Source organism: Spermophilus citellus (assembly GCF_964194105.1).
Source record: "Spermophilus citellus genome assembly, chromosome: 3".
Classification (NCBI taxonomy): Eukaryota; Metazoa; Chordata; class Mammalia; order Rodentia; family Sciuridae; genus Spermophilus; species Spermophilus citellus.
The window spans coordinates 158,050,285-158,060,182 of NC_138184.1; positions in this window are offsets into that span (position 1 = coordinate 158,050,285).

Sequence of the window (9,898 nt, forward strand, 5' to 3'; positions counted from 1 at the left end):
ATTTTATCACACATCCAGATCTGCTTCTTGTTTCTAAAATATGTGACTGTGAACGTTGTGCTTGATGTGTAGTAGTAGTAAAAATGATGACCACGTGTCGAAAATGTAAAATGTGCTGACTTCTGCAAGAGACCTTTAAATATATTATTTCTATACATTAAATTTCAAAAATATAAAAAGCAATTTAAAGTGAAGTAAAGCACTTCTAGATAAGTAAATAAACCTTAGCAATGTAAGAATGCTAGGATGTGGCATGGATCTCTCCTTTTAAGAACAAAGTCCAAGAAAATTCTCACTACATTTCTAAAAAAAAAAAAAAAAAAAAGAATTATGTAAGCTAAATAAGCAATTCCAAAACGTCTGTAATATAACATTTTGAGAAGAGACTGACAAATTTCATACTTTAAAAATAACAAAACCACAGTGTTCATGGGTTCGTTCATTCTTTCAACAAAGGCTCAGTAAGTGTTAATTGTGTACCAGGTGCTCTGTTTGTAAGCTATGAACTAGATATATTAGGTTTCACTCTTACTTAATAAATAAATCACAGAATGTCAGTGATATACTTATTATACATCACAGTGATGTATAATAAGTATAAAATTTTTAAAAGTTAGCAATGTAGTAAGGGAACAGAAAGTTGTAAAGGAAAGACTTCTTTCTCAAGGAGGCAATATTTTGAGAAGCAATCTGAAAGATATAAAAGAGTTAGGCACAAAAAGGCTTTGGTAAGAACTGTTCCAGGAAGTGAGGAAAACAGAAGGAAGATTCAGGTGCAGGCAAATCTTGACCTACTTAAGGCAGCAAGAAATCTAAAGAGAGCAGCTGTCATGGGGGCCAAGATAGGTACAGGGCATAAGGCAAGGGTTTGTCCATGTATGGCCTGATAGGTCACTGAAAATACCTGGACTCTTACTCTAAATATCATGGGAAGTCTTTAGAAAGCATTGATGAGGAGACTAAAATGACTGAATTTATATTTTAAATAGATTGAAATCTGCTATATGAGGATTAGATTGTAGGCAGGAAAATATGGAAGAAGAATGACCAGTTAGGTAGCATTGTAATAGTCCAGGCTAGAAACAGAAGTTACTAGGATGAGCTGGATATCATGGAAGGTGTGAAAACTAGTTCAATTCAAAAACCAGTTTAAGTAGGGCCAAAACACTACCTGGTGGGTTGGGCTAGACTGTGAGAGAAAGAAAAAGTTAAAGACAAGCCCTGACTTTTCAGCTTAAGATCATGAATGAATATAAATATTATATACTGAATAAATAAGAAAAAGGGAAGAATGAATTTTGCAGTGAGAATGTGACATTCTAGATTCATATTTTACATGTTAATTTTGAGATGCAGTGAAATGCCAAAATAGAAATATGGAGTAAACAAATACATGTAAGCATTTAGGACTTAAAGGAAAAGGTTAGTGAAGGAGATTAGAATACAAGATTCATCAGTATTAAATGGCATTTACAGCCAGGAGATTATATGAACTCAACTAAGAAGGAAAAAACCACTCCCAATATTTAGAAGTTGGGGAAAACAAGAGGGACAGTAGAGAAAGATCATGAAGAAGCAACACTGGATTAGAAGGATATTCATGGGGATCTGATGTCCCATGGGCAAATAAAGAAAATATAAGAAAGCACAGAGATTTTCCTTTCATGGAGGGGAACAATGAGCACAGTGTGAAGATTAGAGGAGTTGAGGGTGGGAGGCTGGGTCATATCACAATGGCCTGACACTGATGACTGGGGTAGCAAGAACTTTTGGTGGTAACCAAGTTAGTCCAGGCTGGTTTTTTGTTGAAGGTATATTATGATTGGTTAAAGGCGTAGAAAGATAATTCTCTGCTTCTAAATAAAATTGAATCGTGCTGAATATAGGGATTGATTTTTATCATTAAAAATCCCAATTTGCTTCAATAAGTGGTGCTAGGAAAACTGGAATTCCATATGTAGCAGAATGAAATTAAATCCCTATCTCTCACCCTGCACAAAATTCAACTCAATGTGGATCAAGGACCTACGCATTAGACCAGAGACCCTGTACCTACTAGAAGAAAATGTAGTCCAAACTCTCCATCATGTCAGCTTAGGAACCAAATACTTCAAAAAGACCCCTAAAGCACAAGAAGTAAAATCAAGAATCAATAAATGGGATGGATTCAAACTAAAAAGCTTCTTCACAGCAAAGGAAACAATCAAGAATGTGAAGAGTGAGTCTACAGAATGGGGAAAAAAAAATCTTTACTACATGCACATCAGATAGAATATTAATCTCCAGGATATATAAAGAACTCAAAAAGTTTAACACACACACACACACACACACACACACACACACACACACACACAAAATCAATAAGCCCTAAGGCACTAAACAAGCACTTCTCAGAAGAAAAAATATGAATGGTCAAAAAATATATGAAAAAATGTTCAACACCTCTAGCAATCTGGGAAATGCAAATTAAAACTATGCTGAGATTCTGTCTCACTCCAGTCAGAATGGCAATTATCAAGAAAACAAGTAACAAAAAATGTTGGTGAAGATATAGGGAAAAGAGTACACTCATACATTGCTGGTGGGACTGCAAATTGGTGCAACCACTCTAGAAAGCAGTATGGAGATTCCTCAGAAAACTTGGAATGGAACCAAAACTGTATGACTCAGTTTATCCTACTCCTTGGTGTACACCCAAAGGACTTAAAATCATCATGCTATAGTGACGCAGCCACATCAATGTTTATAGAAGTTCAATTCACAATAATCAAGCTATGGAACCAAACTAGAAGCCTTCAATAGATGAATGGATAAAGAAAAAAAGTGTTATATATACACAATGGAATATTAATTAGCCATAAAGAAGAATGAAATTAAGGCATTTGCCAGTAAATGGATGGAATTGGAAACTATCATGCTAAGTAAAATAAGCCAATTCCAAAAAAAAAAAAAAAAAAGGCTTAATATTCTCTCTGATATGTGGATGCTAACAAACAATAAGGGATGGGAAAGGGAAGAATAGAAGTTCATTGTATTAGACAAAGGGAATTATGGGAAAGGAATTAGGAAAGACATAACTTTCATATATGAATACTCGACCAGTGTAATTTCACATCATGTTCAACCACAAGAATGGGATCCTAATTAGAATAAGCTGGGCTGGGGATGTGGCTCAAGTGGTAGCGCGCTCGCCTGGCATGCGTGCGGCCCGGGTTCGATCCTCAGCACCACATACCAACAAAGATGTTGTGTCCGCCGAGAACTAAAAAATAAATATTAAAAAATTCTCGCCCCTCCCCCCTTTAAAAAATAAAAAAAATAAAAAAAAAAAAAGAATAAGCTATATTCCATGTATGTATAATATGTCCAAGTTCACTCTACTGTCATGAATATCTAAGAACAATTTAAAAAAAAATCCCAATTTGGCCAGGGTTGGTGGGGCATGCCTGTAATCCCAACAACTACAGAGGCTGAGGCAGGAGAATCACAAGTTTAAAGCCAGCCTCAGCAATTTAGCAAGACCCTGTCTCAAAATAAAAAGGACTAGGGATGTAGTTCAATGGTAAAGCACCCCTGGGATTAATCCTCAGTACAAAAAAAGAAGAAAGAAGGAGGAGAAGAAGGAAACGGAGAAGAAAAGGGCGGGGGGGGGGGGCAGTCCTAATTTGTCCCAATTACTAGGGAGGCTGTGGCAGGAGGATTCAAGTTTCTCAGCAACTCAGAAAGACCCTGTGTCAAAATAAACTAAAAGGAGTTGCAGACTTAGCTTAGTGATAGAGAACTTGCCTAGCATGTGTGAGGTCCTTGGTTCAATGACCAATATCACAAAAAAGTAAAAAAAAAAAAAAAAAAAAATTCAATTTGTGAAATGCTTAAAAAGTCATTGTTTTCTGATCAATTTAATTTCCTGGATAGCTACCACTTTCAAATTTCAAATTATTCTCAACTATCTTTTCTTTGATATTCTGTGTACTTCAGTGTATACGAACAAACATGGGTTAATACTCTTTCTGAGTACGATTTCTCATTTTGCATAATTATAGGCAGTAACTAACTGCCTAGTGGGCTACCCTCACATTTTGATACAGGGAAACCAGCTTAAAATTACTGTCTAGGACAATCTCTAGACAGGGGAAAAAATTCAAAAAAAAAAAAAATATATATATATATATATATATATATATATATATAAATTAGGATAAATGCTGGTACTTAGAAAAGGAAAGAAAGTTTCAACATGCCCCCCTTGCCTTGGTCATAACAAGTGGCTGACAAACTGCCCTATGCACTAGTTGGAACTTCCCACTCTATCAGATGACCTGGTGACAGTACAGGTGCCAATCACTATGCAGCCCTCAGGTCTTGAGGATCAGAAGCTAGACCAAATGTGAGGTGGCAAAAAAGGTGACAGGGAGGATTTACATCCCCACACCCCTCCTTTGAGGTGTTTTGTCATTTTTTCCTTTCTTTATATCCTCAAATAAGCAAATAAATAATTTTTTTAAAATATAGGAAATCTATTTCCCATAAATCAGAGATAAAGTGTAATATTAATATATTTGGTAGTTATTTATATAGCATAGAAGTATCTAGGCTATTGGTCAATTCAACTTTTAAAACAAGATGGGTTTTCTTATATAAAAAATGCATACAAGATCAGTTATTATTAAAATGACTTCAGTAATGAATAGTATACTTCACTGTGTTCAGCCTCAAGTACAGTTATTTTCTATACAGTTTAAAACTGGGCTATAAATACAGTGATAATCTAAAACATTAAGATCATTCTATCCACATGTGAAAACATTGCTTTTTATGTTCTTTTGTTTTTGGGTTCTCTAAAATTTCATAAACTATACATAATAACAGTATAATTCCTAAATTACCTGACAAAAATTACTTTTAAAACATTCTTTTTTTTTTTTTTTTTTACATATTCTTCCAGTGATGGAACTCACATACCTACTGACTGGCTGTTATAAAATATAACTTATTTCACCAAAAAAATGTTTTCTATATCATAAAACAATTTATATGATAGAACATCTGTTTTCTCACACAAAGTATTTTTTTTTATTTTTGCTAATCATTTCAAAATTCCTCAGAAATTGATTATATTTGAGACCATCTTTATTTTTTATCCTGATAAATTAAGATTCAGAAAGGTTGACTGGTTTGGGAAAAGCATAAATGACTTCTAATTTTCTTTATTCAGTAACATGAAAATCAAGCACTATGTCCTCCACTCTTACAGTGTTCCCAGTGGACCCATCATAGTCCTCTATGCACACAAACAGCTCTTTCAACTCACAAACTCCTTTTGAAGAGAACAGAAGGACAAGAGATGTGTGGCTGGGAAGAGATTATGGGGAGGGATTATGATTCTTAACATACTTTTGAAGGCGTGTTAAGTTTGCTTTGTGCCCTATAAATCTAAACTCTGTAGGTTCTCATGATAGAGTTGCATATTTTTTCACATACAGAAAACCAGTATTTTACCTACATTTACTCATGTCTTTCAAGCAATTATTGTTAGTTTCTACTTAATTTATTAGACATAATTAATAACCCTTTTCCCCCCATTTTTCCCCACCCCATCCTCAGAGCCTTCTAAATCTTACTGGATTAGACAATGCTTGCTTTTACACAATTTCTCTTGGAAAAGTAGCTTACTATATTCTTGTTTCTTAAATTACCTTGTTCTGGAAAAGAACACAATTGGGAACAGAATTTAAAGACATTGGGGTAGTACAAAGGGAACCCCTTTTTGCTTCCATGGTTTATTTAAAATGTCAACCATCCTCTTATTTTGATAGCTGACAAAATTAACTTTGTTGCAGCATATATATCTGTAGACAAGTACACCAAAAGCAGAGTTGAAAAACACTGTCATTTCCTTGGACAGGCTGTGGAGACAATTCAGTCTAACTCCAAATTTACCCAACAAAAAGGAGTGTCTTCCTAGTCAGGATGAGGGAAAGGAAGCTATAACTTGCAGAAATGAACCAAGGTCCTTTCTGAATTTGACTTCAAAGGACCCACAGAAATCTATAGTTTTCAGGCTTCTGTGCAATTTCATGTCAAAGAAATTTAATGACAGTGACTTAAGCAAATAAAGATTTTCATATAACTGGAAATTCTACAGTAGGCAGTTCAGGGATGGTGCAAAAGCTCAAGGACCTCATCAAGATGCCATGCTCAGGGCTGGGGCTGTAGCTCAATATTACAGTGCTTGCCTGGCATGGCAAGACCCTGGGTTCAATCCCCAGCACTGGGGGGGGGGGTGGTGGGGGGGCGGGGGGGGTGGTGGGGGGGCGGGGGGGGCGGGGGGGGGGAAGGCAGCAGCCAGACTCCATCTCTCCTGCTTGACCATTTTAATATGTGTCAGTCATACCCCTGGCTGAAAGATGACTTCAACTTCTCTAGACAGTTTATTTGTATTTGGACAAGAAGGAAGGATGAAAGTGCATAGATCAAACAGGAAAAAATGAAAATTCAGTCATTTGAATCCTATTTATATCTCATTATCCACAAGGATCTGTTCACCAAACAGACTAGCTGGGGGCTAATTTGGATTGGGTAAGATAAACTCTCCACTCTCTACTCTCCAAATAGATTCGGTAGTAAGTACAAAGGGATAAATTTGCCAGGTAAAGTACAGGATACCCCATTAAATTTGAATTTCAGATAAACATGAATCAATTTTATATAATAAGCCAATGCAATATACAATAGGTGGGACAGGCTTATACTAAAAAATTCATTGCTTATCTGAAATTCAAATTTAACTGTGCATTGTGTATTTTTACTTGCTAAATCTGGCAGCTCTAGAGAAATTAAATATTGGACAGGCAGCTAATATCTGCCATAGACCCCAAGCAGAATTTTTCCATTACCCTGTATAATGTTAATCCTTCTGATACCACCAGTGATGAGTTCTGCTCCCTCAAATGTTGAAGTTTGAACATTAGAGAAGCTCACTGAGGCAAGCATATAAAGCAGGGTTTATTTAAAAAGGGGTAACATAGACTTCTCCTGCAAGGGAAAAGGGGGCAAGAAGCAAGGTGTTCTGCCCTTTTTATATGTCCTAGGCTTCCTTTGTTCTCCTGCCTCCTTCCCCCTATCTTTCTCCCTCCTGCGTAGGTGACTAGGCCCAGGAATGCTCAGTGGAATGGCCAAAAGGTGGAAAACAGGTGGGCTGAAGGGGGAAGGGCAGGATGGTGCTGCCCAGGACACATTAATTAACAACTTTATAGCTCCCTGTAAAGAGGGGCAATTCCTGGGACAAGTTACCTTAGCAACAGGTTGGAGCATGGGGAGGTTCTTGATAAGGGTGGAGGAAGGGCTCTGAAGGAATTAACATTTCAATCCCTCAGGAGACAGTCTCCAACTTGCGGGACTCACTTAATTAGCCTCCTGATCCAACCTGATTCAATTCATTTTATCTATACTGACTGCCTAATTCTGGCTTCACTTTCCCTTAACTTCAAAGATTAAAGTTGGTTTTATAATTGCCAACTATGAGGTAATTTTGTGTATCAACTCAGCTAAGCCACAGTACCCAGATATTTTCTCAAACATCCACGTGTATGTTGCTATCAAGGTGTTTTGGGTATTTTTTGTGTGTGCCTGTGTGGTGCTGGGGATTGAACCCAGGGCCTTGTGCATGTGAGGGAAGCACTCTACCAACTGAACTATATCCCCAGCCCTTAGTTGAAGATTTTAAAGGAAAATAAACTAAGGTCCTGTAAGGAAGAGGCAACTACCTCAATACTGCCTTTAGACTTCAGTAGCTGCACCAATTCTTCCCTGAGTGTTCAGCTAGTCAAGCAGCCTGCCATGCAGATTGGGACTATAAAGCCTCCACAGTCATGTCCTATAATCAATTCTCCAATTCCATACACATACACACACACACACACACACACACACACACACACACACACACAGATGTATTTAAAAATACATATAATCATATACACCCTAATGGTTCTCTTTTCTTTAGAACCCTGACTAATATACTACTACCTGGGTCAAAAAAATTGTGGAAAATATTTGATTAAAGAAACTTAGAAGGGTAAGGAGGCCTACAAACCAATTGGAAAATATTCAAGCTGTACTCATGGACTCTTTTATCTAAGAACCTAAGTCCTCCTGCACACACTTAACCACTGAGCTATATCCCAGTCCCTACACCCACCCTGCCGTTTTTTTTTTAAAACTAGAGATAATATTTAGTTAATAACCAGCAAAAACTAACTGATTTTTTTTCACTGAATTCAAATCTTCATAACTTGCCTTGAAACGGCAGCTTTAGGTGAATTTAAAGAATGTTTTAAAATCTGCACTTGTTTTATATTCTAGTCAGAGTAGATGCTTCAGAACACTTGACTTTGAATAATTATACATATTTTAATAGCTTTTTTACCTCATCAAAATGAGTCTTATAAACTTCTTCACACAATTAATCTACTTGTGGGGTCAAAAATGTCTCAAAGCAGTTCAGTAAAGTTGAGTAAAATCAGATACTAGTGTTAAGATAATTTTTAAAGGTTTGTACCAATGTATTCAGTTGCACACATTTTTAAATATTTTGCTAGACCTTGTATTTAAAAAAAAGTATTTTCCATAAAAATACAAGTTTCTAACACTTTTAATGTGTTGATTTACCTTAACCTAAGAATGTGTCAACAGTGGCAACTTTATCAATATTTTTAAGAGGCTTCCTGGGTGTGGCAGGACAGCCTGTAGACCTTTGATAAAAAAAAAAAAAAAAATGCTCTAAGTGAAGGTTAAAAAAAATTACTCTTTGATTCACTGTTTCAAATGTTTATTTAAAAAAAAAATCTCTGTGAATCCAACTAGTACTAGATACAGTTTCTGTTAAAATTCTATATAGAAAATCAGAATTACCAACAGTTTAGATCCAATTTGAATTCATAACATGCTAAACTATAAAAGAATAGAAAATAGGGGGAAAAAAAGAAGAAATTATTGCATAGTAAGGATTTTGAGGTTTTTTTTTTTTTTTCAAGCAACATGCTTCCTTTAGAAACAACTATGCAGAAGAAAATGACAGCACGCCTTTTTGTTCTTCTTAAAGGTCAACCCAGCTTTGTCTTTTTGTAAACTCAAGAGTTTAAGTAAGAATGTACCTAAAACATTTTGCCATTCTTGTCCCTACTCTAGGTCACCCAAGTCGCTGTTTTCAAGCAGTCTGCCTTGCCATGCATATTTTCCTCCTGGTGTGCCAGCCCTGTCCTCCTGCTGCTTAATTCAAGGTCAGATAAAAGAAATAACCTAGACCCCTGGGGATGCAGCTCTGTGGTAGAAGACCTGCCAAGCTTGTGCCAGCTCTCAGTTCAATCCCCAGCACTGCAGAGAAATAAAATGAATAAATCACAAGAAAAGAAGTCCCCTAGAATGGGTGTTCTCCTAAAGTGAAGAGATACCTCCTTAAACTGAAGCACAGGTTATCCAAGTCATCATGCATGTGACTCTGAATCAGTCTGCCTCGATGCAAAACACACTGCTCTACCCTCAAGAAGCCAGCAGGCTCTACCCTGTCTCAAAATTGGGGTCAACAGAGACTCTTTAAAAATTGGTGAGAAATGAGGAAGAGTGACAGAAGAGAGGATCTTAAAGAATGAGTGTTTCCCCTAGATGGGAAAAACAGTGGAAGGGGCATGAATAAAAACACAGGGATCCTGAAAGACTGGTTCCTGTTTTCCCACCTTGCTGCTAGCCATGTGGATTCAGGGAATTACATGATGTTTTCCTGCCTTCTGTGATCTAAATTTGGGGGTGGAGGGGATATGAGTATTACTTCCAGACTCTCACCATACCTCCCCAGGAAAAGATTAAATCCTTATTCTTTTTTAGTTGAATGTTGACA